We start from the raw sequence: 6,000 nt of genomic DNA, 5'->3' as shown, positions 1-6,000 counted from the left end.
ACCAGTTCTCGACAATAGAGAGAGAGGAGGGAGAGAAGAGAAAAGAAAGAAAGAGAGAGTGAGAGAAGAGAGCGAGATTAGGTGTGTGTGTGTATGTATAAGTCCGTATGTGTAAGCGAGCATGTAATTGAGTACGTGTGTGTTCATATCCACTTCATAGTGTTCAGATATTTTTACAGTTCCCAAACTTCCTTTTTTTTGTAACCTGAAGTCCCGGTAGAATTTAGTACAGCCATGGTGTTATGGAGCTGTCTCGAAAAAGCTGTCCATCTATAAAGAGTTTGTCCACAACGAGAAAGGCACGCTTACCTTTCTCCCTCTGTTGTCTCTGTGCCAGATACAGTCTCTTAGGACGTTTGTTTATCTCCCTTGGAAATTGGTAATTGAGACCGAATTTGGTCCCTTTATGCTCCTTTCCCCTGCTTTTGATCAGCTCCTTTTGTTGGTAGTGTTCAAATTTTGCGATGATTGGTCGGGGACCCTTGGTCTTGTCGCTCCAAGTCTGTGTACTCGGTGGAAAGCCACGTTGTTGACAGTCTCTATAGGAAGTTTGAAGGCGGATTGCATGAATTCTCTGATCGCACCCTCTGGATTATTGGATGCGTCCTCAGGAATCCCAGAAAAAAAATGATTTTCACGCATGCTACGACTTTATATGTCTAGTAGCTACTCCTTCATCACCCTGTTTTCTTGAGTAGACAATCCATGTTGGAATCGTGGATTTTAACCTGGGCTGTGTGTGCCTTGTTCTCTCCTTGGAGCTTGAGAATTTCACTCTGGCTAAACTCCGAATTCCCCTTCAGCCCTGCTACCTCCTCACACAACTTTTCCAGTGTTGCATGGATTCCAGCCAGAGCACTAGCCTCTACTTCAATGGTAAGTAAATCGTCTGTGTCTGTAGATGAATCTGTTTGAATTTTTTTGTTGGGTTAAACTTATTTTGTGAGGTAGTCGGATCTTTCCATGATGGAGTATGTTGTTCCTCCATAGAGTAAAGCTGTTGGTACTCGTCGATTTCCCTCAGGATCTCCTTAGTATCCAGGTTGGCTCTTTACTGCAACCAGCTGTTTTACGAAAGATATCAATGAGTCTTTCCCACGACGACGACAGGTACAGCCAGCTAGCACTCGCGGAATCCACACAAATTACGTTTGGTATTTGTATTTCATTAATAGCGGTTTCGTTTTAATCAAAACTAACAAACCGAGTGTTTTTCCAGCATACAGTGTTCAGCCTGTTGTAAACTTTAATTCATAGGCTAGGTTGTAGCAACTTCATGATGGGTATAGGGAAAATGTGAGTATCATGTAGTAGCCTAAACCTATCGATATTACATTGAGTTGGGGGAATGGAATATGAATGACAGTCATCCAATATGGTGTAATAGAAATAAGGCCATGCTTGTAAAAAAAAAAAAAAAGATTGTCCTCCCTCATCTTAAACGTCACCGACCGCCACTGTTTCTAATGCGACATATGTTAATATATGTTATTTTTAGCCCTTTCCTGGGTAGCTTATCAGAGCTAGACATATGGAAAAGAACAAACAAAGCAACAAAAAAAACAATTCAGCAGTCCATCAACCAGTTGGTGTGTGTAAGTGTTTGTGTGTTGTGATGTTGACATTACGAACCCACAAACTTGGCTCTCTCATCCCTTCCAGGCTTTTGGGAGGGAGGGTGGACAATGAGCCTGTCATAGCGATTGCAAGCAATGTCCCCACGTGCTCTGGCAGCTTTTGTGGCTGGGATAAGTTCTTCCTCTTCTGGAAAGAAGAGAAAATAGACCCCTGGACTTGGCACCCTCAACTCAGACGATGATAATTGTCGAACAACTAGACCTGCAATTAGGACTATGTTTGGAGAGGCTGCAGGATCCGCTTGAATTAAGTGAACAATAAATGTATTTATGTCACGTAATAGCACTCCATACTAATCTATACTAACCGTTCCTCTAGCTAACAACCTTTCTTTCCTTTAAGCAGCCTTTTTCCCAGGTATCCTTGAGAGTTCACATGAATGTACAAGGCAACTGAGCTCTCCTCATCAATGATGCCTCACTCACTATAACCACATGATACATATTTTATAGAAATAACACCAAGAGAACTGAACAAGCAGTTCTGATAACCTGCAGTGACAGTTTGAGGAGAAAAAATATATATTGTGCAGATCCGTTGTATCCCATTTTATGATGACAATACATTAATATATTAGTCCTACTGAATGATCATCTTAGGGATCCCCCATTTCTTTAGCACATTCAATGCAAATATCTTTTTTAATGATTAATTCAAATGACATTTGAAAGAAATGAAAGGGTCTTGGATCAATGAGCGGAGCAAAGGAAAGCAACTGGTTGATGATATTGGTGCTCAAAAGCTTCGGATTTCAATATCATTCACCAACTGATTCAGTTGCATTGCAATCCTCCTCGTTTTGGTTAATACATCAGCTTTGTGTATACTCCAACACACCAGAAATCTTTTCATAAATAGGAATCACCATGAAATCGATGATTCAGCATTGCATAATATCTCTAAACTGTTGTTATTGTGATAACGCTCGCTAGACCACCAGCGTGATGCTGCCACCCTCTTTGTTTGACCGGTATGGTCCGGTGACAAAGGATAGGACACTAAAACTCAACACAGATATAGCAAACAATGATCTTTATTAACTACACAATTTCATAAGACAGTGTGCTTGCAATACTAGGCAACCTACTAAATACCTGCAGTCTCTGTAACCCAATCTGAAGAAGGTGTAAAGCACTCAGGCTATTAAGTGTGATAACACACTTAAACATGACACTACACACACTAGTGAGTTATACGGTTAAGTAGAACTGAACATCCAAGGTTCTACTACCACTTCACTCCAAACCGAGCCTAGCCCAATGAAACGCAATTGTACACACATGCAAATTCACTGCACACAGGTGCATAATAACCTACTCACAATCCAGACCCCCCCCCCCATGGGGTCTGGGTGTGTGCACCACCTTTGGGTTGGTCAGCTTGGCTAGTGGCAGACCGGCAGTGAATATGGTGTACTGAATAGGCTACAAACTGGACAGGAACAACAACTAGGCTATACTCGGATTCAGGCTAATCACCATAGGTTGTAGCCTGATTGATTACGTAGAAAAGAGGAGCGCACTACATTCACAGCGCGCTCTGTTTACAAACACTGATAAAGCCTAGCTAATTCATTTGAATATCCAAGAACACGCTACAATGCGCAGCGCAGTCTCTTCCCAAAAGCTCACACTCTTAGCAACCCCACTAGTTTATCTGGTTTCCAAAATTCCCCCTCACAACCTGTCTTCATCACCGGCCACCCTACCCAGCAGTGAACGACAACCTCCCCCGTTAAGTTGAGTGCAATGTGGATCCTTGCAAAGGCTACAAGCCCAACATTCATCAAAGCACAGCTCCCCCACCAAGACCTACCTAAACTCTCTGCCTTATATCAGATTCCCAGAGTCCAAGGCAGTCTTACAAGCAGGCACAGGTGCGAGCAATTAGTTCATGATCTAGTGGCGACCTCCCTTACAAGCTGTCCCACAGCTTCACCACACTATGTCGCCATGTACTTTCTATATATTAACACTCCTGTTGCTAGCAGCGCACTCCCATTTGGGTTCAAAGTAGGAAGCTGTGATTCAGGAACCCATGCGGGGCACAGCGGGAAGTCATCATGTGACCTCCATTAGTTTCAATACCATGGTATACTTTTGCCAAGCTGGCTGGGCAAGTCTCCAAGCTCAGTAAACAAAGCTGGCTGCTCAGTTCTCACCTCCCTGTGGAGAGGCTGGAGAGGGAAATTATTGCCCTGTCCTCATTGGCAAACATGCTCTGTCCACTCAATATCATGTTCACTGAGGCCGTGTCTAGACTTGACGGTTCATGCAGCTTTAGTATTCAGAACTATATGATCGTGGAATTCCGAACGTGCATCTACACCTACATTTAAATGTGTCTACCGTGTCCACAGTGTGTCCGGATGACCTTTTCCGCGCTATATTCAAATGCCAGTATGCATTCTACAAAATATGATAATAACACAAAAACAACTGATGGCAGTTGCTAACTACTGTTGGTTACTAGCCAGCTAACATCTGTAGCTAGTCAGCAACCTAGCAAGCAATGTTAAAGAGATTGCAAATGGGTTAGCATAACTAGCCTCTCGGGCCCAAAACACAGGTTTTCTGGAGACTTCTGGGAGGAGTGCTGATGACATCGGCCACTGTATGAGCTATTGGTAGCCTGATTGCGTCCAGACTGAGGAGAAATCTGTACACAATGCATCCCTGACCACCTCCTGAAGTGGTCAGCCAGATCGGAACACACCCGTCTTTTCAATGCAATCTTCGTATTCTGATAGCAGAAGTGTCAAGTGTAGGCACAACCTGACTGACACAAGGCCTTGTGGTGTTCTAACTGAAGAAAATTGACAGAAGGAACAAGGCTATTGCTTATGATGAAGCTGCTATAGAGCAATGCATGCATAACCCATGAACCTAGCCTATGCAGAACTATAGGAAGAATAGCTCAGCCTTCTCTTTGGAATCATGCGAGTAGGAAACAGATGCCTGCAGGTTCAATAAGTGACCTTGGATCTATTTATCTCTCATTCTGATCAAGAATGCTGCTTCTCCTACTCACAGCCAATAAATGAATCTTGTCTTTAGACTCCTTTTTGAAATGTTCCATACTGAATATCTATGCATTGTTATCAGAAAACAACAGTAATTCTGATGATTTATTGAAAGAATGGTTGAAATATACTACTTGTATACGTGTTATTCATATCTTTCTAAAGTGGTCACATTTTTATGTTACTTTTTTGTAAAGGTGATAATATGTTTTCTCACATGCCGGAGGAATGCTATGTCTGACTTCACAGAAATCCATTGACCGGGTATGAATTCATAGGCCCTTTAGTTGTGACTCTCACCATGCTGCTCAGGTTATAAACTGTCATCTAAACCATCAATCCCATCCTCTCCCCATTATTTTCCACTTGTCTGATGTGTTTTTATATGTCAGGGGAACAATTAAATGGACTTAATAGAGCTTAGTAAAGGCTCAATTCTGACTGTTGACTGAGAAAGACAACTGAATTTCGGTTTGAAATCAATCCATCGCTAAAATGTTATTAATAACAATGTCATAACTCAATTTAGTTGTATGCTGCATAGCCTAGACACAGATATAATCAGTCTATTTTGTCTGAGTAAGATTATCCTTATGAGATATCTTATGAGAGAGATGGTCCTGTGGAACAGAAGCAAGCCATGCTGGCAGACTAGGAGTTTGGGTTTACAGTCAACCTGCCCCCTAACCTTCTCCATATTTAATTTACTGAAAAGCACCACTCAAACATCTGCTATATTCTGTACCACAGATGCTGCAGGTGCTCTCTTCATACCATGCCCTGAGTAGTGGCCTGTCTCTTTTGGGAACTTTATTTAATACTGCCATGCTGTTGTTGTTGTTCTTATACTGCTCTGCCAAACTATAAGTGTTCATACTGTTACGATACTTTTCTGCCCAACTAAGTGTTGGTTCTCCCTTCCTCATTACCCCACAGAGTTACACAGACTGTGAGTGGGCGGCTGGCCCTTTACAGTGGCAGCTTTAAACTGGGTCTTTAAACCTGCTCAGCACTTGGATGGGGGCAAAACAAAGCCTTCACTGAGGGAACAGTTGCTTCTGAGATCACAGATGCAGAGTGGGAGAAAGGAATGATTGAGCAAGTAAAAATGTATGTATCCCTGTATCTACAGTGTAGTTACATATTTCTGATTGTCTGTCTATCGATTCATATGATTGACAACAATAATGTCATATATCATAACAGCACATGGCTTATAAAATCTATCAAGTTACAAATTCCCACCGAATTCTGGTCCAGTGTTTCTTGTGTGAACTCATAAAAACATGTACATATTGTTAAAGGCCCAGTGCAGTCAAAACTAGATTTCCCTGTGTTTT

The sequence above is a fragment of the Salmo salar genome, chromosome ssa13, assembly GCF_905237065.1.
Source record: "Salmo salar chromosome ssa13, Ssal_v3.1, whole genome shotgun sequence".
Lineage (NCBI taxonomy): Eukaryota > Metazoa > Chordata > Actinopteri > Salmoniformes > Salmonidae > Salmo > Salmo salar.
This window is presented reverse-complemented; position numbering follows the sequence as displayed.